This window comes from Musca autumnalis, unplaced genomic scaffold (genome assembly GCF_047663935.1).
Source record: "Musca autumnalis isolate F117 unplaced genomic scaffold, ASM4766393v1 scaffold_3, whole genome shotgun sequence".
NCBI lineage: Eukaryota > Metazoa > Arthropoda > Insecta > Diptera > Muscidae > Musca > Musca autumnalis.
In genome coordinates, this window is record NW_027411866.1 from 74,676,031 (window position 1) to 74,699,068 (window position 23,038).

General features: G+C 37.4%; 3 long non-coding RNA genes across 3 annotated transcripts; 1 reads left to right on the forward strand and 2 right to left on the reverse strand.

Moving 5' to 3' along the window:
• Positions 1-995: 995 nt before the first annotated feature.
• Positions 996-2,956, reverse strand: LOC141398786 (uncharacterized). The gene is made up of 2 exons (XR_012411709.1): positions 2,669-2,956; positions 996-2,589 (listed from the first exon to the last, which is right to left on the reverse strand). It is a non-coding gene; the product is annotated as an uncharacterized lncRNA (long non-coding RNA).
• Positions 2,957-3,315: 359 nt separating this feature from the next.
• LOC141400191 (uncharacterized) lies at positions 3,316-18,011 on the forward strand. The gene is made up of 4 exons (XR_012412103.1): positions 3,316-3,745; positions 3,804-3,904; positions 17,356-17,462; positions 17,525-18,011. It is a non-coding gene; the product is annotated as an uncharacterized lncRNA (long non-coding RNA).
• On the reverse strand, positions 16,893-18,171 carry LOC141400190 (uncharacterized). The gene is made up of 2 exons (XR_012412102.1): positions 17,973-18,171; positions 16,893-17,893 (listed from the first exon to the last, which is right to left on the reverse strand). It is a non-coding gene; the product is annotated as an uncharacterized lncRNA (long non-coding RNA).
• Positions 18,172-23,038: the final 4,867 nt, after the last annotated feature.

Here is a 23,038-nt window from a genome sequence, read left to right on the forward strand (position 1 = left end):
CAACGACTGAGCGCAAGAGAATAAAAAACAAATTTACGCTAGAGTACTGTTTTGTGCATCACTAGTTTAAAGAGAAGTGAATGAACATTTTACAACTTTTTTGTGTACGGGAACGGGTTTTCGGGTAAAATGTGTAAAAGTCGTAAACATTAGGGGTGTCTTTTTACTTACTAAATGTTGCCGAAACATTTTTTTCAGCAACTTTTCCTTTATACAACTGTCAAAATCTGCAACATTAGTAATAATTATTACAAATTATCACGTAAAAAGACACAGCTATTGTAAAAATTTTTTTAGTTCTGGAACAAAGCTATTTACGAAATCCACTCGATTTCAACTGTCAATTCCATTGCTTAAACGTCAAATGGATTTCGGATGAGTTTTCATTTGACGTATACGCACATGAATTGACAGTTGAAATGGTGTGGATTTCGTACATACATAGGTCTGTACAATAACCCAAAAATTTGTACAAAATTTTACTGAATGCTGTTCGATAACAAAATTTTCCATCAAAAGGGCGACTGAGAACTTGCAAATTTTTGCAGGGAAAATTTTTCCCGTAAAAAAATGTGAGTTCGTCCAGCTGACTTTTAATCAGCTGTTCAATATAAACAACTTGAAATATTAAAATTTTTGATCAAGAAAATTTCCCAATTTGTTATGTGTGCTTTTAGGGCGTCCGCTTTAGCCACCAGGCTAGCTAGAGACATCTCAAAGGCGGCATGGGGTCTCAACCCGCCAAAACAGGACTCACACACAAACATTGAATGCGGGTGAATTTTCTTTCCTACCTTCACATTTACTTACTTTCCGAGAAAACATCCACACACGGGTCTTGCTGTCCCGACCCTACACTAGCCCACCCTACCATGGTCCAGATGGTCCTCATCGATAATCTCTCCTGGACCCCATTAACCACACACTCAACTTCCCACACTTACCTCATAGCGTTCCCCACGCAATCACAAACAATTAGCAACACATCTTAATTAATCTTCAACACTACATTAGACAATTTATTAAAATTAAATTTTCAATAGAAATTCCCTTTTGTTTTCCTTACACAATAATTGAACAATAAAATTTTTGAAGAACAAATTAGGAGAATAATACCTAGACTTATCTCTCACGACTTCAGGCTCAATTTCTAAGGCTTTCCAATAGGATTAGGCTTTTTCCTTGTTCTTAGTGCCCACTACCGGCACAAGCGCTTTACTCTACACAACCACTAAAAGAGCTCTCTTACCAGTTTGCTTTTGCCGTTCCTCTGCTCACGGCTCGCAAAAAAAATACAAAAAAAACAAGGCTCAAAGTTAAGTCTACTGTTGCCCTACGCCTACTAATATTTTTCACCTTAGGTATTATTCCCTGTACAAAACTTAATTATTAATTTACTTAACGCTAATACCCCGGTTACACTATTGAAGGTTAACCCACTGGGTTTAATAGATCCAGTGGGTTAATCTTTGCTGGTTACACTTAGCTTTTCGAGGATATAAACTGTCAGCTGATGTTTGCTTACGTATACATACAAAATAACTAATAAAGTCGTGTTTTACACTTTTACAATTTCTCGTATGACAATTTCTCATATTGGTATATTTTACACACAGGGATACATTTTTGTATCATGGTATCAAGCGTACTTTTTGTTTAAAATAGTGTCTAAAGTAAAAAAATAAATAATTTTATGATTTTCAAATAACTTTAGATTTATTAACTACATAAAATCTCATGCGACCAATCGTAAACGTGTAAAACACGACTAACTCTGTTGCAAAAACAGTTGCAACTTTTGGTACTTTTTGAGTAGAGTTGGATTTTTTTGCACAAATACCGAATACAACACTGTATTTTTGGTGGATTTGTGCCGGATTTAAAATAAACCCAGTCGTGAGTGGATTTAATTTTTGTATGGCAAATCTGGTCAGATTTGACCAGATTAAGCAATAAATCCTCATGAAGTGGGTTAACCCGGCAAAAAGCTGTAGTGTAACCGTAACATAACTCTTTCTAATTAATATCCTTGTTTTCCTTATTTCTTTGTCTGATAGATTTCTGGCTCATTTGCCGAATATTCAATGAAAAGCTTATATTTTCTTTCCTTTCTGGTGACGTTCTTGAATCAAATTATTGTTACGTTCAATAAAGACGACACAAGGTACGACACAGTATTACCTGTTGTTAAAACAATAATCAATTGGTTTTTTTTTCTGGTTTCAGATTTCACAATACAAAAAAATATGGCAGCAACACCACTTTCCGTTTAGGCACCAATGGCGGCAGTAACGGCAGACGCTCTAGGTTCCAATATGTCGCAAGATTCCCCTTGGTCATGGATTGCTTTACATTGATTCGACGGCAGTTGCAACACCAAGACCAGAATCATCCATCCAACGGATACATATATTTATTTGCCGCATTCACACCAGACTATGCCACGGAATAATCACGTTTGCGGGCGAGATACAAGGGGCCACTAACAAACTCCAGCCAAGATATCCAAAATGCCAGTAATTAAATAAATACACTGGCCTCCGTCAATCGCTATGAAGGCCAGTGTTACTCGCAAACCAATGATTTAGGCTGTTAAAATATAAACAAATACACAAACAAAAGATGTAAACACCACACTTCATTTCCCTCACCCGTTGTTAATACTCACAGATATTAAATACAAACACAAAACACAGCAAATACAAAATAATCTTTTTATTTTTCACTCTTGTTTTAACAGTTTAACGTAACGATCCACTCCAAAATGACGATTTTCTCAACCAGACGGCTTTTATAGCCCTCTTTTCTCCCGCCACAAGCCAAATTTTCCAGCCAACACCATTTTCTTTACCGATTTTTCTTCTAACGTTTTCGGTAACCAATCGTTTTCTTTTTCTGTATTTCTTCAGGGATGATTCTTTGGATATTGAATGGCAATGCTATATTAACACCTGATCTGGTTTTTGAAATTTAACGGTCATCAGATTGCTCGAATGACTGCACTCCTATTTCTTTCCCTGATTATACGCGACCGTATTATTTTACCAGTACCTTCATATATGTCCAAGTTTATATTTCATTGAATATCTATGCATACGAGAGTATGAATTTTACAACCTTTTCGATCTTGAACGTGCTGTTCAATGTAAACGTACATATTTATAAATCTCCTGAAATCCAATTCGCCTTGTTTTCCGCCCGCTTTTGCTTTAGGTCCCCACTCGATACAACTCTGCGCCTGGTAATATCCTACCTCTTTGATCACCCCTGACTGGTCGTCTTTCTAACATGCGATCCCTAGCCAACCATTCCATCATTCTAGAACACGCCACTACTTTGACAATACACACGTTTTACCATTGTGCTTCATCAACGCACAAGATTTTATTTAGGAAAAAGTATTCTGGCTATCGCTCAATAAAAGGAATAGGCATAATGCCACTGTCACTTGAAAGATACTTAAGCAATTTCACCTCGCTGTTAAACCCCCTCCCACCTTTATATGAAAGAAATCATACATGAGGAATATTTTGGCAAAATCATTTGGATCCCTGACGGCCAGCATGCTTGTGCTCAAGCTTCTTACGATAGGTTTTCGTTTTAGCCGGGCCTGCAACAAACATTCAAGTTTGGCGAGACTTCGCAGCCGCAATTGATGTGCATGGCCGGGTTGGCACACCACGTGGGGAACACCCACCCCTGCTTGTCTCATGCCGGGCTATATTCATAGGATAGTTTCACCAAGGTAAATCTTATATTTTGCGCACGTAATGGACAAACCTCATTCGCTGTTTCCCTTTCAGTTAAATGGTGTGCGATTCAGGATAATTATGGGGAAAATAATACAATTTTCCCTCCGGAACAATCGTGATTTAAACCCACCCTGTTTTCATTGAGGCTACAGGTACAGATCTCTGTTGTTCGTAGCTGTGATGTCCTGTTTTTGAGTTTTACCCTGTCTTTAGTATGTTTGTACTTGCAATGTAATTCGGTGTCAACCCTTTTGGCTATGAGTCCGTATTTACATCACCACAATGGTGTTATTGTTTTTGTCCTTATAAATTGTGGTCATCTTCGGTTGGATTTTAAAACTATTTGAAGTGTAATATACATGGTACAAATACACAGGTAGCCGCATCGGCAATTATTGGTAACATAAGATGTCAAAAAAAATGTTCTAGTAACTGCAAATCCAGAGCCTATGATTCCATCAAAACCAGTCTTCGAAAGTGATAATTTCACTAAAGTGTCAGAATATGAGAAAATACTAGCAACATTTACCAAACAAATGACCTCTATCTTATCTAACGCTAACTGCCCTGAAGGCCTTCAAATCTTAAACAGCTTTTTCAATTCAATAAATGCAGCCCAAGTTGCTGCAACAACCAACATCAATACATCTAATGATAATCCTACAACATAATATCCAAAGTCTGAACAAAAACAAAAACTACCTCGAAATCTATCTAAATAAACTATCGATTGATATATGCATTCTCAGTGAAATTTTTAACGTCGATGAGAATGCAACAAATTCATATATTAAAAACTATAAATTACTCCTCAAAAAAAGAAGTGATAACTATGGTGGTGTTGCTATTGCATATAAAAGCAACATTAACATAAAAAAGTTATATTTCAAGTCAAACCTGGATATTTTAATATGCGAAACGACAAACCTTTCCCATAACTTCATTTTTGTATCAGTATATTTTCCACATACTGTAAAATCTAATGTATTAAAGGCTGAGCTCTTAAAACTATTAACATTCCTCGAAGGAAAGCCAAATGTTATCATTGCTGGAGATTTCAATGCTAGATGTAAAGCCTATGGGGATTACTTCGATACTGTTCGAGGTTCCACTATAAAAACTTTGATGGATTGTTCTGCGTTCCGTTGTATGAATGATGGTTCTTCAACTTTTAAGAAAAATATGTTTGATAATTCTGCTGGCTCCGTATTAGATCTTACCTTCACCAACTCTGTAATGCCTTTAACATGGAAAGTTATGAATATATCAATGGGAGGAAGTCATCATAAACCCATACTCATAACTTTGAACAACTGCAAACCTAATGGTCAACTGTTTCTTGCAAAAAAACACCTTTTCAAAAACATTGAGAATATTAAAATCAGTACGGACATGAATGCAATTCAAGGACACATATCTCAATTAATTAAAAAATCTACCTTCGTGATTGGACCAAATACGAAGCTAAAGCCTTGGTGGAATGATGATGTGAACAAACTGTGTCGCCTCAAGGATGCTGCAGAAAAGAAATTTGCTGGTTACAAAAGCTCTGAAAATGCGAAAAATGCCTTTGATGCTATTAATAACTTTAAAAAAGCTGTTGCTGATGCCAAAAGACAAGCAAAAGCTAATAAGCTCTTACAACTAAATTCTATTTCCAATTCAAAAGCTCTCTTCCAATATGTTAAATCTTGTAGAAACACTTTAGAAGGTCAACCAAATTCAAAATGGTGTCCTGACAACAATGAACTGTACCTGCAACATCTAAGTAATCAGGTCCCTAATAACACTCAAATAATTACTCCAACCTCGTATTATAATCAATCTTTCAATTTCTCTATGGATGAACTAACCTATGTTCTACAACAAAAGAAAAAGCCATCCGCAGCTGGTCTCGATGGAATTACTTACGAAATGGTAGGAAAATTATCTTCAGGAAACAAACAAAACCTTCTTTCAGCATACAACAAATTATGGAGCCGCTGTGAATTTCTCGAAAATTGGAGAAAAATTAAAATTGTTCCTATTCCAAAAAAAGGAAAAGTTTTGGATATTCCTACAAACTTTAGACCGATAGCACTGATTTCAGTCTTTGCAAAAATAATTAACTTAATGGTCAAACAAAGACTCAACCAATTTATTGAGGACAACAATATACTTCCTCCAAAATCATACGCCTATAGGAAACATGTTTCCACATCAACATGCATCAATGATATCTTAAACACAGTAAGCATACATAAAGAAAACAATGAAAAGGTTATTCTACTATCAATGGATGTTTCAAAGGCATACGATTGCGTAGACATAGCGTGCCTTTGCAAAATTTTAGAAGAGCTCGAGACCCCAACACAAATTAGGCTGTGGATCACTAACTTCTTATGTAAAAGATCTCTAATTATGGGAACTTCCTCTCTGGAAATATATAATGGCATTCCTCAAGGCAGTTGCCTAAGTCCAACGCTGTTCAACCTATATACCTTGGGTTTACATGGAATCTCAGATAATAACACCCATTTGTTTCAATATGCTGATGACTTTATTCTTCTTGTTAACAGTTACGATTTTGAAAGTGCGAACCATATCTTGCAACAAAAAGCATCAATCTTTGTATCTTTACTAAGTAAATTAAACCTGGATGTGAATGTAGAAAAAACCTCAGTCATGTATGTTGCTAAAGGTGGCCGTAAAATACCACATATTCTTCTGAATGGAAGCCGAGTGAATCCGGTGAACTCAATAAAGTTCTTAGGAAGGCGTATCAAAAACAGCCTTTCTCTTAAAGAACATTACGAAGATGTCATCTCTTCTTGCAAAAATACTCTAAATGCTTTAAAATTAATCTCCGGCCCAAAACAGGGGATTCAGCCTGAAAAAGCTGTTAACATGTCCAAATCTCTTGTGTTTTCCAAAACTGAATATGCCATATCGTCCATGGCTCACAGACCTTCCTATATAAATAAAAAAATAACAAGCTTTCAAAACCAAATACTACGAAGGAACCTTGGCCTGGTGCCATCCACCCCCAATCACGTTGTTTGTGCTCTAGCTGGTATTCTCCCAACGGACCTAAGAGCCCAACAACTGGCTTCGAAGGAGCTTATCAGACTAAAAATATATAATCCTGACTTGTATCAACAATTCATATCTCACCCATCAAAAAAAACCAGCATTGGCTTTGTGTACACAAAATTCAAAACTATTTTTGATAATCTGCAAATTGGATATAATCTAAATTGCGCTGAAAAGATTGAATTCCAACTAAATACATTCAACTTCTCCAAAAGAAATATATCGGCAGAATGTTTTAAGGCACACTATTCTCAAATTCTAAATGAACTCAAATCTGAAGGTGTTTCGATTTGGGCTACAGATGCTTCCATAAGTGATAACAGTGCCGGCTGTGCGGTCTGCAACATTTCATCCAACCAAAATTTTCTTTTTAAAATTCAAAACAAGGTGTCTTCACTCACAGGTGAACTTCATGCCATTGATAAAGCGATCGATATCATAATTGAAGATGGAGTAAGCAGTGCAGCGATTTTTACTGATAGCAAAAATGCAATCCTATTGCTACAAAATAACACAAGCAGCAACTTCACGGCATACAACATCATACACAAAGTCATTAATTCAAACATTAATAAGGTGTCATTTATTTGGACTGCATCACATATTGGTTTTGCACCGAATGAAAAAGCTGATTTCTTTGCAAAGCATGCTGCTGAGGCTGGATGCACTATTCCACTCCAACTATCTGTTACGGATGCTTACAAACGTATAGAAGCAACGCTATGGGATGAATTCGTTACTTTCTACAAAGAAACGTGTCAAACCAAAGGAAGATATTTTGCACAATTCTTTCCGGAACCCGCAAAAATGCCGTGGCACAAATCCTCTAAAATGAAACCAGAAGCTATAAAAATTATGAATAGACTGCTAACAGGTCATACTTACACAAAAAAGTACTTCCATCTAATTGGTATGTCGGATACAAATCTGTGTGATTGCTGCAACGTAGTGGAAGATGAAAAACACATCATATTTCACTGCAAAAAATATAACAATGAACGCAAAAACTACAACATCTTCAATAACTTCAGCAACTTACCTGATGTCCTTGCCTCGAAGAATCCACAACATTGGGGCGAACTCATCAAATTTATATTAAAATATAAAATTGATTTATAACTTATCATAAGTCATTTACATTTATCATAGTTAATTCTCTTTTGTTTTGATTATATTTTATTTCTCATCTTTCTTTGTATTAACTTTGTAAACACTTACACATACATACAAATGCTTCATTGTAACATAAGAAAGAATTAAATAAATGAGTACTTCATATGGTTAAAGTAACCATTACCCAGTCCTGGTGGCATAACACTGTGTTAACACCAACAGACTTGACGATAGTTGTATGAAGTACAAAAAAAAAAAAAATGTCAAAATTTGACATCAATTCAATGCAATTGACACATTATGTTACCATCAGCTGGCTTGATAATGCTACCTGTATTATTGTACCATGGTAATATATACGGCTGATATGCGGAATACAATCTCACTTGGGCAATTGACCTGAGATCACCCTGGAAATATGTGTCTTGATCAGATGTAACTCTCAGACAGGTTTTCGTGGTGTATACCCCCAAAAAAATGTAAACTGTAAAACTGTCAATCATGGTACAAATACACAGGTAGCCGCATCGGCAATTGTTGGCAACATAAGATGTCAAAATTTGACATAAATTCAATGTAATTGACACATTATGTTACCATCAGCTGGCATGATAATGCTACCTTTATTATTGTACCATGCTGTCAATAAAGTGCGGGAACTTATTACTAACAACATACTTTGGAATTCTTTCTTTTGGAAATGACATCCCCCAAGTTATTACTGGGTTTTACGTTCAAAGAATTTGTGGGACTTTTTCCAACAAAGGATGTAAAGTGGATATCTTTGTTCGTACTGGAAATGGTTGACAGTGTATTTCGGTTTTAATCTCTATGTTCTATGTGTTTACATTTGTTGACTCACGATTAGAAACTCCAGAGTTACTACCAAGTGTTTAATTAAATGGCGTTTTCTGATGACTTAAAACACGAGTTATGGAATGGACACTGATTAAGTGAAAGCTGGAAGTGATGGTATCAATTAGTAATATCTTTTGTAATGTCCGACGTTTATTCCTTTTCGGGGAACATATAGACAGACCCAATAAGGGGACTAATGTATTTTTACCTGTCATTTAGGAATGCCACTTGTTATCATTTAGAATATACTAAAAACGAATATATCGAAGTGCTCCAACCATCTGCAATTCGGCTGCCTCCCCCCCCCAGTTCCAATCCATTTCCAGGGACATCGTCATTTTTGGGAATATATGTATTTTTTTTATTGATCTGTTATTGGTTCATTTTCAAGACACAAAATGATTATTTAATTATTCCCAAGAGATGTGTGAAACATCGGAAGATGTTTGCACTCCGTGGTACGAATACCTATTATGGATATGGATCCAATCCAAGGGACAATACAGTACCGAAACCGGAGCTGGATTCCGCGTACAAGTATTAAAATCGCCATCAGATGGAAGGAGGTACATCTCACGGATACTGTTATACCAATATAGGCAAAATTTTAGAAATCAATAACTTGCAAGAAAATCGAATTTTCCTTAGAGAGTTTGCATAAAATATTGAATTGTTTTTGGAGTGCCGGAATCGACTACTTTTTGTCGATTTAAATCTATATTGAGGTTGTATGACTTAAAAATTGTACCGGATCACCAGGTCGAAAGATAATAGAATTTGACCCCTCGTACAAAAAGGTTCAGAATTTAAACGGTGTTTCATTTTGACCTGGAGGTATTTTTATGGACAGTCGTAGTACTAGAGGCATGAAGTCTAGCTATTTTTTCAGGAAATAACCGGAGAAATATTATGAATTCAAATAGCCTTGTCTTCTTATCGGAACCGATCAGCAGAAGTGATATAAATTCACGTAGAATCACAAGATTACACAAAATTTATTAATTTATTATGTAAACAGTATTCCTTGTGGTTTCTCCAGATAACAAACACAAGGTTTAACTCACAATATAATATCAAAATAAAATAATTTCTTCAGATTTTGAATCCTTTTCTCAGTTGCAAATGTGCTGGCCAGAACCAAACGTGAGTTCAAGATTTGTTTTAGACATTTCTGTAATGCAAATCGCTTCTTTCGGACATTTTCGTTCGTTTATTTTGTTAAGAACTCCAAAATTGTGAGGACAATATGTGGAAAATCAAAAGTTCTATTTGCTGGTCACCCCCAGACAGACAATATTTGATCAAAAAAATCAAAAAATATGGATTTGCCGATGAAATCAACGAATGTATAGAAAGACTCTTGTTGCAAAAACAGGCCGTTAGTCTATATAAAAGGGACTTAGAAAAACATTTGCACTTCAAACCATAAATTGCATCAGAACAAGGCAAATTCATATAAGGTGTATGCATGAATTACAACAATTGACAAATTTACAAAATCAACATTGTTGTTAATGAAAATTAATTGTCAAGATAAATATTGAATAATAGGGTCTCTCAAAAAATTTTTTTTCAGGAAAGACATAAATACATTTTGAAAATCATCTAAGATAGAATAAATTGAATCAAAATGTAAATATAACGCGTTCAGAACTCTCGTAGGTAATTTTTATTACACGTTTATGATGAAACGATGTATTTTATGGTAGCAAATTTCGAAGTTTCAAAATTCACGAAACCCAATTTACAAAAAAAAAGTAAAAATACAGCTGTTTGTCACTTCTACCTTCTATAAATGTGCTTTGCATCAGAACTACATAAAATGTGAAACAGTCATTCCAGTTGTCAACGGTTTGCACAGCACTGTAGATCACTGAAAGTGACTATCCAATGTGTTCCTAGCCTTTTTAAAGTTCTTTACTCTTAATGAACTATCTCTTGAGATCTTTGGCGTGGCACACGCCCATTGATTTCCCCTTTAGATCTTCTATAGCATACATATTATTGCCGACCGGTTTAACAATACGGCATTTTATGAATTTGCGTGCAAATTTTGCATTGAAGTTCTTGCCAAAGTCGCTCAGAACGTAATTTCTTTTAAATACCTCCTGTCCTGGTGCAAAAATAACCGTTCTGGCCCTGGCATTATACCGCTTTGCACTTTGCTCAAATGTCCTATGCATATTGTCTTTTATCTTAGCTCGGATGAGTTCCTGTCTATCATTTCTATTCAATTTCACGATCTCATGATCGGACAGGGAATGTAGCTTACGAGCCAACCTATAATCCGCCCCATGGGTATACATACTATAGCCAAACAAGGCGAAAAAAGGGGTGACACCAGTCGCACTATGTATCGATGTTCTTAAAGCACATTCGATATCTGTTAAATACAGATCCCAATCTCGGTGATCGTTTTCTAAATAGGCTCTTATGGCTGCAAGGACCGATTGGTTTACCCGTTCCGATGCATTGGACTGCGGGGCATACGGTGCAGTTTGGAGGTGATTAATGCCATAAGTTTCAATCATTTCCTTAAAGGCTTTTGCCACGAATTGTGCCCCGTTGTCCGAATGGATCGTCTCAGGTACCCCAAACTTTCTGAAAATGTCTTCTACTAAGAACCTAACCACATTTGAAGCGGTTGCCTCACGCATTGCCTTTAAAAAGGTGAATTTGCTAAAGTGGTCGACCACTATAAAAATAAACGCGTTGCCACTTTTAGAGCGTGGATATTTCCCCAAGAAGTCCACGTATAATTTTTGAAAGGGACGTTGGGTGACGACTTCCTCTCCGATGGTTGGTTGGGTATTTTCATTGGTGGGTTTCGTTTCTTTACAAGTTGTAGAATTCGAGACGTATTTACGTACTTGGACCGCCATATTAGGCCAGTAATATTTTTCTTTTAATCGGTACAAAGTTTTTGCGATCCCTCCGTGAGCAGAAGTGGTTGGATTGTGGGCTTTTTCTATCAAGACTTGCGTTAACCCTTCAGGAACCCACAGTTTCCATTGAAACTCTTGTGTTTCCGGATCGTATGACGCATGTCCTTTTTTAAAAACCATATTGCCCATGATTTTGAGGTCAGGTAAACTTTCTTGATTTTTCTCCACCACCTCTCTCAGCTCTTTATAGGCTTCACTCTCAAATTCTACTGTCTCAAAGTCAAAAATTTGATCGATGTCCATTTCATCAGCGTTGGGCATACGGGACAGCATGTCAGCTACCACGTTTTCCTTCCCTTTACGGTGCTCGATGTTAAAATTGTACCCTTGGAGTTGCAATGACCAACGAGCTAACCGACCACTGAGGTCTTTCAGGCTCATTAGCCACTGCAAACTCGCATGATCGGTTATTACGGTGAACTCCATGAGCTCTACGTAAGGTCGGAATCGTTTTATGGCCATTACCGCGGCGAGACACTCCTTCTCAGTGACGCTGTAATTTCGCTGACATTTATTCAGTTTTTGCGAGTAGAAGGCAATCGGATGCTCTTCTCCTTCGCTATCAAGCTGAAAGAGAACAGCACCGATTCCATACTCTGATGCGTCGCACTGAATATAAAACCGTTTTGAGAAGTCAGCATGGCGCAAAACAGGGGCTGATGTTAATGCCTTTTTGAGGTCCTCGAATGCCTTTTTCGCATTTTCATCCATGGTAAATTTGATTGACTTTTTAAGAGTGTCAGTGATGGGTGCGGAAATGGTAGCGAAATTCTTTATAAATCTGCGGTACCATCCCGCTGTACCGAGAAAACTTCTAACCTCCCTAGCATTCTTGGGGACTTTAATCCTCTGAATTGCTTCTACCTTTTCTGGATCCGTACGCAAAACCCCTTCCCCGACTATAAACCCTAAATACTTTAGTTGTCGAAAACAAAATTGAGACTTTTTCAACCCGATTGTGAGATTGGCCTTCTGCAAACATTCGGCAACTTCGCTTAGCAGACGCAGGTGCTCGTCAAAATCGCCTGATATTATCAACAGGTCGTCCAAGTATACAAAGACATTCTCCTTTAATCGTTGGGGAATGACTTTATCCATCAGACGGCATAATCTTTGTGCGGCATTGCACAGGCCAAAAGGCATCACGCGGAATTGATACAATGGACGACCTGGGACAGTAAAGGCGGTGTACGATTTGCTCTCTTCGTCCAGCTCAATTTGCCAGAATGCGCATTTTAAATCCACACTGCTAATAAAATAAGTCTCATCAATCCGGCTTAATTTTCCCTCAATATTTTGCAGTGGGTAGGCGTCTTTTATCGTCAATTTGTTCAACTTCCGGGCATCTAGGCAAAAGCGGTTTTTTCCGGGCTTCCGTACGACCGTTGTCCGATTGCTCCAGGGGCTTTCGCTTTCTTCTATAACATTTAAAGCCAACATATTGTCTACCTCCTGGTATGTAATTGCTTGGACAGCTGGAGACATCGGGTAATGCCTGTCTTTGACCGGCTCTGACCCTTCAATCAGTTTTATACTGTGCTTTTCGAGATTTGTACACCCCAAACCATCTTTTTCAAAAGTACGGAACTTACTTATAACCTCATTTAGTCTCTTTTCTTGATCCTCTGTCAACTCATGCGGGTTCAGTTTGTACTTCGAGTCTTTTTCCGCCATATCTGTAGTAATCTTTTCAACGTTGACTTCCGATACCCCCACTACGGCGGGAGCTAGTTGAAAGATTCGCCAAAAGTCTATACCAAGGTACAGCCGCTGTTCCAATTCTGGACACAGAAATAACATCATACTTTTTTCCTGGTCTTGATATTGTACCAAAACTTGTATTTCGCCCAAAACCATATATTGTTTTCCGCCAGCTGTGGCAACCCTACTGGTCATTGGAATGATGGGAATTTCCAACTCTTCCACTAGTTCCCTACAGTCTCTACCCAACAAACTAACTGAGGCTCCCGTATCTAGAAGACCTTCAATGCCTTTATTTCGTATACTAACTTTTGCAAAAACTCTGGGATCTTTTGTGCTTTTTGATATTTTTGATAGGGAATCGACCAAGCATTTCTTTTGTTGACGCCATTGTTTTTGTTTTTCTCTTAAATGTTCAATTTTCTTAGGGATATTGTGAATTTCCGAATTAAAAATTCTCTCTCTTGTCCTCTTATAATTTTCTTGGCGCACTTCCAGTGGGATATAGTGTCTCTCCGCTGGAGAAAATTCCGTATTGTATACTTTACTTTTCACGGGGTTTTCTTTTTTTCTCGCTAGAATTTTAACCGATATATCCGGTACTAATTTTGAGTCGCAGGGTTCTCCGCCGGACGTGGGTCCCCTGTTTTTCCCTGTCGACAATTCGGGCATTTCGGAGTTACTGTGTCTGGCTTACCACACTTATAGCAAAATAACTTTCTGTACTCCGCCGGACAATCCATGAAAAGGTGCCCGTTTTCACGGCAATTCCAGCACTTAATTTGCGGCTTGGCCTGCTGTTGGAAACGGATTGCTGAAATATTGTCTTCCGCCAGAACATCATCGCTCTCGATGTTGATACATTGTTCCTCTTCATAGATTTCATTAAACTGCCTATTTGGTCTTTGAGGTACAGTCATAGGTTTCGTTTCACGTCTCGGGAAGTTTCGCTCTGCGTCTATACACTCTATGCGCAATTGTTCAACAGACGATATGGTCATCTGATAGACATGTCGTTTTATGTCTTCACGAATATTACCTTTCAATATTTTGATCATATCGTTATCGGAGACGGGCTGCATTAACCTCGAGCGCAATATTCCCATTTCATGGAAATAAGCGTTCACTGGTTCATTGTACCTCTGCTTCCTTTCCAGTAACTCTCGAAGAAGATCGAATTTAGACTGAGGAGTCTGATACTGACTAAGCAATGCAAGTTTCAAACCTTCCCAATCAGTCCCCATATTGTTTCGGCGATACAACCAATACCATTCCCTGGCTTGGCCGGAGACAAGGAACGAAAAATCCCGCAGGACTTCGGCCCATGGTATACCATATTGTTCCCTCATGATTTCTAAGCGGTATACAAAATCAGCTACCCTAAGATCTTTCGGATCTCCACTAAAATTCAGACCTAGTTTGTCCACCCTAGTTCTCAAAAGTTCATTCATTGGTGCATTCACTGGCACTATCCCCTGATTAACCGCCGGTGTGGGGTTTGTACTAGGATATTGGATAATTGGCAGACCATTTATATAGGTCATCAAGGGGTTACCACTGGTTGTCGGCATTTGTATCGGTACCGAATTAACCATCGCCGGGTTAGAAGTTAGTTGACTATTTGTATTTATTATCGTAGGATTACCCCTGTTGGCCTGTATAGGTGCAGAACTAAATGTCGCTCTATTGGACGTTTGTTGACTGTTTGTAAATGTCGTAATGGGGTTATCCTCGTTTGATGGCATTTGCATAGGTGCAGAATTAACCATCTCTGGATTAGAAATTGGTTGATTTGCCGTCGCCGTAGACCCGGTCTGTGCGCGAACAACCTCCGACAGATCTTTCATTCCCCTTGTCAAACTATCAATCATTTTTCTCACCTCTGACATCTCATTTTGTACCAAGCTTTTAACTTTATCCTCCAGGGATTTCTGAACAGATGCTGCTTCCTCGTGTACTAAACTTCTTACCTCAGAGTTTAAGAGTTCACCTGACTCATTCATTACCGGGTTATTTCCCCCACTTGGCATATTGTTATTTTCACGTCTGATTATAGAATCGGCCAAGTCTATGAATTGGTATGGAGTCATATTAGGATTCGATTCCGCCATTTCGTCCCCGATGCCTATTCTTCTTTGTTTACGAGTACTTGGGTAATATACCGATCTGTTGAAATCAAAGGTTTCTGGCCTACCTCTTTTGTTTCGTTGTTTAGACCTAGTGTTATAATTCATATCCCCTAGCCTCTCAGAAAATGTTGGTATTTTTTTTTAACTAAGTTGACAAGAGTGATCGTATTTTTAGATAAACGAGCGGTAGTCTCAATTAAAATGCTAATTAACAAGAATAATTCTACTAAACCTCAATATTACGAACTACACAAACACATATAAACGCAATAATTTACTAAAGGACAATTCATACATATATTTGCATGGGTACGGCTTTTCTTTCAGAGGCAGTATGGATGTGGTGTGGTATTGTACTTGAATTTTCATTACAGTGCTCTCTATAGAGATATATGGATGTTTCCCCAAACAGATAAAAAAAACAACGTTAAAACATGTACTTCTTCGCTGACTATGACATCTTCCCATCAATAATATAAAAAACAAGCTCATAGCACGGTACTTGCAACACTACAATCGCTGAATCTCTTAAATAGCCGATTGGCTGTTGCTTATTTCCCTAAGCTGAAGTCTGTGTAAATCTCATGCTTTATCTCCTGTTTATTGCTTATAAAAAAAAAAACAAAAAAAAAAACAAATACGACATTGGCAATACTTCATTATTCATCAACGAATCTCTGAGCTACTGCACAACCCCGATGCTAAATTGAGAAAACATTTCCTTCTTGCCTACTATAATTATTATTGCACAACATAATCTGTTACACACAAATTCGGCTGCAACGGAAATCATAGTTTGCATAAAGATTGTGAATTGTTTCCTTAGGTCTATTACTTAGTTCATTAGTATTCTATTTCTCGGTGCATAGGTGGTAATATTGCACTGTTTATCTCCTAACATCGCAGTTCTTAAACGACTTCGTTTCCGCGCCATTTTGAAATGCGCATCAGGTACTAATTTATCTTTCTTTTCGTTTGGGCGCCATCTCTGTTATGTGTGCTTTTAGGGCGTCCGCTTTAGCCACCAGGCTAGCTAGAGACATCTCAAAGGCGGCATGGGGTCTCAACCCGCCAAAACAGGACTCACACACAAACATTGAATGAGGGTGAATTTTCTTTCCTACCTTCACATTTACTTACTTTCCGAGAAAACATCCACACACGGGTCTTGCTGTCCCGACCCTACACTGGCCCACCCTACCATGGTCCAGATGGTCCTCATCGATAATCTCTCCTGGACCCCATTAACCACACACTCAACTTCCCACACTTACCTCATAGCGTTCCCCACGCAATCACAAACAATTAGCAACACATCTTAATTAATCTTCAACACTACATTAGACAATTTATTAAAATTAAATTTTCAATAGAAATTCCCTTTTGTTTTCCTTACACAATAATTGAACAATAAAATTTTTGAAGAACAAATTAGGAGAATAATACCTAGACTTATCTCTCACGACTTCAGGCTCAATTTCTAAGGCTTTCCAATAGGATTAAGCTTTTTCCTTGTTCTTAGTGCCCACTACCGGCACAAGCGCTTTACTCTACACAACCACTAAAAGAGCTCTCTTACCAGTTTGCTTTTGCCGTTCCTCTGCTCACGGCTCGCAAAAAAAATACAAAAAAAACAAGGCTCAAAGTTAAGTCTACTGTTGCCCTACGCCTACTAATATTTTTCACCTTAGGTATTATTCCCTGTACAAAACTTAATTATTAATTTACTTAACGCTAACTCTTTCTAATTAATATCCTTGTTTTCCTTATTTCTTTGTCTGATAGATTTCTGGCTCATTTGCCGAATATTCAATGAAAAGCTTATATTTTCTTTCCTTTCTGGTGACGTTCTTGAATCAAATTATCGTTACGTTCAATAAAGACGACACAAGGTACGACACAGTATTACCTGTTGTTAAAACAATAATCAATTGGTTTTTTTTTCTGGTTTCAGATTTCACAATACAAAAAAATATGGCAGCAACACCACTTTCCGTTTAGGCACCAATGGCGGCAGTAACGGCAGACGCTCTAGGTTCCAATATGTCGCAAGATTCCCCTTGGTCATGGATTGCTTTACATTGATTCGACGGCAGTTGCAACACCAAGACCAGAATCATCCATCCAACGGATACATATATTTATTTGCCGCATTCACACCAGACTATGCCACGGAATAATCACGTTTGCGGGCGAGACACAAGGGGCCACTAACAAACTCCAGCCAAGATATCCAAAATGTTTCCTCCAGTAATTAAATAAATACACTGGCCTCCGTCAATCGCTATGAAGGCCAGTGTTACTCGCAAACCAATGATTTAGGCTGTTAAAATATAAACAAATACACAAACAAAAGATGTAAACACCACACTTCATTTCCCTCACCCGTTGTTAATACTCACAGATATTAAATACAAACACAAAACACAGCAAATACAAAATAATCTTTTTATTTTTCACTCTTGTTTTAACAGTTTAACGTAACGATCCACTCCAAAATGACGATTTTCTCAACCAGACGGCTTTTATAGCCCTCTTTTCTCCCGCCACAAGCCAAATTTTCCAGCCAACACCATTTTCTTTACCGATTTTTCTTCTAACGTTTTCGGTAACCAATCGTTTTCTTTTTCTGTATTTCTTCAGGGATGATTCTTTGGATATTGAATGGCAATGCTATATTAACACCTGATCTGGTTTTTGAAATTTAACGGTCATCAGATTGCTCGAATGACTGCACTCCTATTTCTTTCCCTGATTATACGCGACCGTATTATTTTACCAGTACCTTCATATATGTCCAAGTTTATATTTCATTGAATATCTATGCATACGAGAGTATGAATTTTACAACCTTTTCGATCTTGAACGTGCTGTTCAATGTAAACGTACATATTTATAAATCTCCTGAAATCCAATTCGCCTTGTTTTCCGCCCGCTTTTGCTTTAGGTCCCCACTCGATACAACTCTGCGCCTGGTAATATCCTACCTCTTTGATCACCCCTGACTGGTCGTCTTTCTAACATGCGATCCCTAGCCAACCATTCCATCATTCTAGAACACGCCACTACTTTGACAATACACACGTTTTACCATTGTGCTTCATCAACGCACAAGATTTTATTTAGGAAAAAGTATTCTGGCTATCGCTCAATAAAAGGAATAGGCATAATGCCACTGTCACTTGAAAGATACTTAAGCAATTTCACCTCGCTGTTAAACCCCCTCCCACCTTTATATGAAAGAAATCATACATGAGGAATATTTTGGCAAAATCATTTGGATCCCTGACGGCCAGCATGCTTGTGCTCAAGCTTCTTACGATAGGTTTTCGTTTTAGCCGGGCCTGCAACAAATTTCACATTTTATTAGCTTTTAAAGCGTTATGGATAGGATTACTGCTTTAAATAAATTTGCAATTTTAAAATTTATGTTTTTGTTCCATTCGATTTAAAATATCAAAAGAAACAAAAACAATTTGCATATACAAGGTGGCGCAAAAGTAATCTTCCGAAGTTTTTTGGATTTTTTTATTTGGTCTTTTAATTTGTTTTACATCAAGTCCAGAATATGACCGGCGACTTCAAAAAGCCCCACAAAAGTCTGGAGCGCCTCATCACACAGGATTATTTTTGATGAAAAATCATCTTCCTGTTGGTGGTGATTAAGGATGGCTTGATCGTATGTTAGACGGGATTGGCGGTCAGCATCTAACAGCTGATGTACCGTCTGGACTTTGTACGGAAACATCTTCAAATCTTGTACCAAAATTCGCTGTAAAGACCGTCAACTGATACCCATTTGCGTGACACGTCGTCTGGCCTATGTCGACGGCGCTTCCATGACATCCTCGGCTACAGCAGCAATATTCTCTGCAGAATGGATACTCCGGGGTCTGCCATGCAAGCATCACGTGTTGTGCCAGTCTCTTCGAGGCGAGCGGCTAAACGTCTGCGACGAAATTCACGTTGTGCCAAAGTCACCGACCGATTATTGGCCAAATAAATAGTCACCAATATTCCGCGTTCTGGAGCAGTGTAGCGTAACATTGTTTATTAACGTGTATTTAACATGTGTTTACTACACAAATGTCAAAACAGAACTGACATTAGGGGCCAATAGCAAAAATTATAGCATTTTCTGATAGGAAGATTACTTTTGCGCCACCTTGTATTTTCGGAAACAGCTGACTTCCTTGCAAGTTTTTGCAAAATATTCTTCGATAACTTTCTGCAATTTTTCTTGCTTGAGAGAGTGAAATTCAGTGAGAGAAGTTGCTGGAACTTGCTGAGTAATTATTGCTAGGAAAGTTATCGTACACACCTAATGTAAACCATGCATATCATGGTCATACAGGTACCCACATCACCCCAGCCATACATACATATGTTCCCACAACATCCCCGAAGGGACAAGGGAGACTTTTCTCTTATCAACGTGTGCACGCCGATTCATATTGGCTCAATGATATGGGACCTACTTTTTATCGCCGAGTCCGAACGGCGTGTCTTACAACACCACTTGTAGAGAAGTTTTTCATGGCTGAAATACTCAGGAAATGTCGCCAGCATTACTGAGTGGGAATTTTGCCACCGTTTGAAATTTGATGTTGCTTGTAGAGTTGTGTCGTTCATGAACGAACCGTCTCAAAGGAACGACTCCGTGAAAAGAACGAACGGATCCGTATCCAGCTCATTCGTTTATATCGTTCATTTAGATCGCTAATGGAAAAGTCATTGCTGCTTACAAAACAAAACCACCACCTTTAGCTTTGCACACACACAAGAAAAACAAATGCATATGGTTGCAGAGTTGCGTCGTTCTTTTACATCGTGCGTTTAAATTTTGAGCTGAATCATATCGTTCAGTTGCCTCCGCTCGTTCTTTTTTGCTTATCTCGTTCTTTTTACTGTTCTGGTTCTTAAAGCGCTTGGGTTTTCAAGTTTTTAAGTTGAACGTGTGTTAATTTTCGCTCTATCTATCCCTTACAATGAAAACATTTATTTTTTTCTTGTTAACATTAAAAAATAAATATCTTGTGTGTCGAATGTAGTGTTTTTTTTTTTTTTTAATTTATAGGTATAAATTAAAAATATATTGAAATTATATTCAAATAAAAATTACTTTTTCTATATTGAATGGAAAGAAACATTTTTTTATATTATTTTTAAGACTGATAAAACGACTATTGAATATTGATGCAGATAACTAACGATATTCTCAAAAAAAAAAAAATTACTGAAACGAAAAAGAGACAAAGAACGAAGTGAAAGATCCGGATTTTTTTGGTGAACGGAATGAGAAAGATCGATCCGCTCAAGGAACGAGATTGCCCAACAATAATTTGCATATGCACATTAAAGCTTTGTTCCTTTACTTTTTTAATGGTAAGGGTGGTAAAAGAGAAAGGTGTCAAAATTGCTTTCTCATGAACATCTTTACCAGAAAAGTAATGGAACGGAAAAATTTTAGATTTGGTAGCAATGTCAAAAAGAAACATAAAAAATCAATTTTCGTCTTTTATTTCACAGTTTTTAATTAGTTTTGTCAGCGTTCGACTTTTTCTTCTGTTTTTCGCCCATTTTCTTTTTCATTGCGAAATAATCGTCAAACAAAAGTCGAAAAATCAGTTCTGCCATTTTTTACCTGCAGAAATTTGTCTGGTAGCCTGTGGTAGAAGAGAAAGCCATTTTCGCTCTCTCTCCACTCTCACTCTCTTAAAAATTGCTTCCAGTTTTGCCACTTTTCGGGGTTAAGGAACGCTTTGCAGGTTACAAATGGTAACAAATGGTAAAAATGGTTACCTCAGGTAAGTAAAGAAACACAGTTTAAATGATTTCGTTTTACAAAATCCTCGAAACAAATGATAAATGTGTATTTACATATGTTTTTTTGCGTCATTTGCTTACGCACACAATCGCACATACACACGGATACAATAACAAATACACACGCACACAATAATTTTAATTCCGAAAAATAAGAATTTCACAACACTAATGTTTACCAAATAACTTGAATTAATTCAATATTATAAAAATATAACTTTTGCAAGTTTTGTAACCATTTATTTACACTTTTGTCATCGTTTGAATATTTTTGTTTTTCTACAACACACATACACAAATAAACAAATACATCATAAAACAGTTGCATTTTTTGGTAGTTTATGACGAAAAAGCAGGGTTGCGTATAATAGTATGGTGTTTTCGTGCGTTGTTTAGAATAATGACGCAGTTATCGTCATTTATTTTTGTATGGTAAATGACGCAAAATGTTGCCTGTTTTAGCAAATAAATGACGACACAGCCCTAAAGGCCTGCGTACATAAGCTGCCTTGTCTGGTTGCCTTGTTTACTTCTGATAAAAGAATAAAAAAGAAAAGGGCAACCCAGTTCGAAATTTGCTCGGCCTTCTTTATTCTTTTATTTCTATTATATGTGTGTTCGTTTACTCAAAATTTGTACGAATTGTTACTGGATGTTGTTCGTTTACTCTACAGTACAATGCAAAAGACCTTAATCGTTTACAAGAAGTTACTGGACTTGTACAAATTTGTACAAATTATTGAGTAAACGAACACACCTTATGTCAGAAATGAAGCATGAAAGCAAAGCAATCAGGCAAGGCTGCTTATGTACGCAGGCCTTAAAACCTGTTTTTCGTGCTAATGTAAAAAGCACATTATTTAAATTCTATTATTCACAACAATCCAAATGGGCCGGTCATAGAAATATCAAAATAAAAAAGAATTGGGCAAAGCTGAGCAAAGTACTACTGAAAACTATTATTGCTGTTTTTCCATTTATTGAAAAAAACGTCAAAAAGCTGGAACAAATGTCAAAGTCAACGCCAATCAGACGCCGGCAAACATGTTACTATTTTTTACACGCTCAAATTTGTCGAGTAAAAAGTTTTTAAAGAGGGCGTCATTCAGCGCCGTTTTTATCTAAAGAGAAATCAACATTTTACAACTTTTTTTGTGTACGGGAACGGATTTTCGGGTAAAATGTGTAAAAGTTGTAAAAATTGTAAAAACTTTTAAGTTCCGGAATAAAGCTTTATTCTGTAAACATCAATTAAGGCCTCGACACATAAGCCGCTCGGCTTTCTTAGGCGGCCATCAGACCATCTGCTTTTTCACATGTATGTTGTCACTTTGGGTATACTAATATACAGAACAGCTGATGTCATACATGTGAAAAAGCAGATGGTCTGATGGCGGCCTTACTTAATTCATTTCTGGTAAAGGAATAAAGAAATGTCAGAACCACATTTCAATTAGATCGAACTTCGTTTTTGGCCTTTTACCAGAAATGAATTAAGCAAGAAAGCCGAGCGGCTTATGTACCCAGGCCTTTAGATAATGTTCAACAAAAATTCGTTAGTTCTGGTCCACACTAGCGTGAATTTCATTAAAAAATTTAATGAAATTAGGCGTTCTTAAATCGAATTCCCCACTACAGCAAT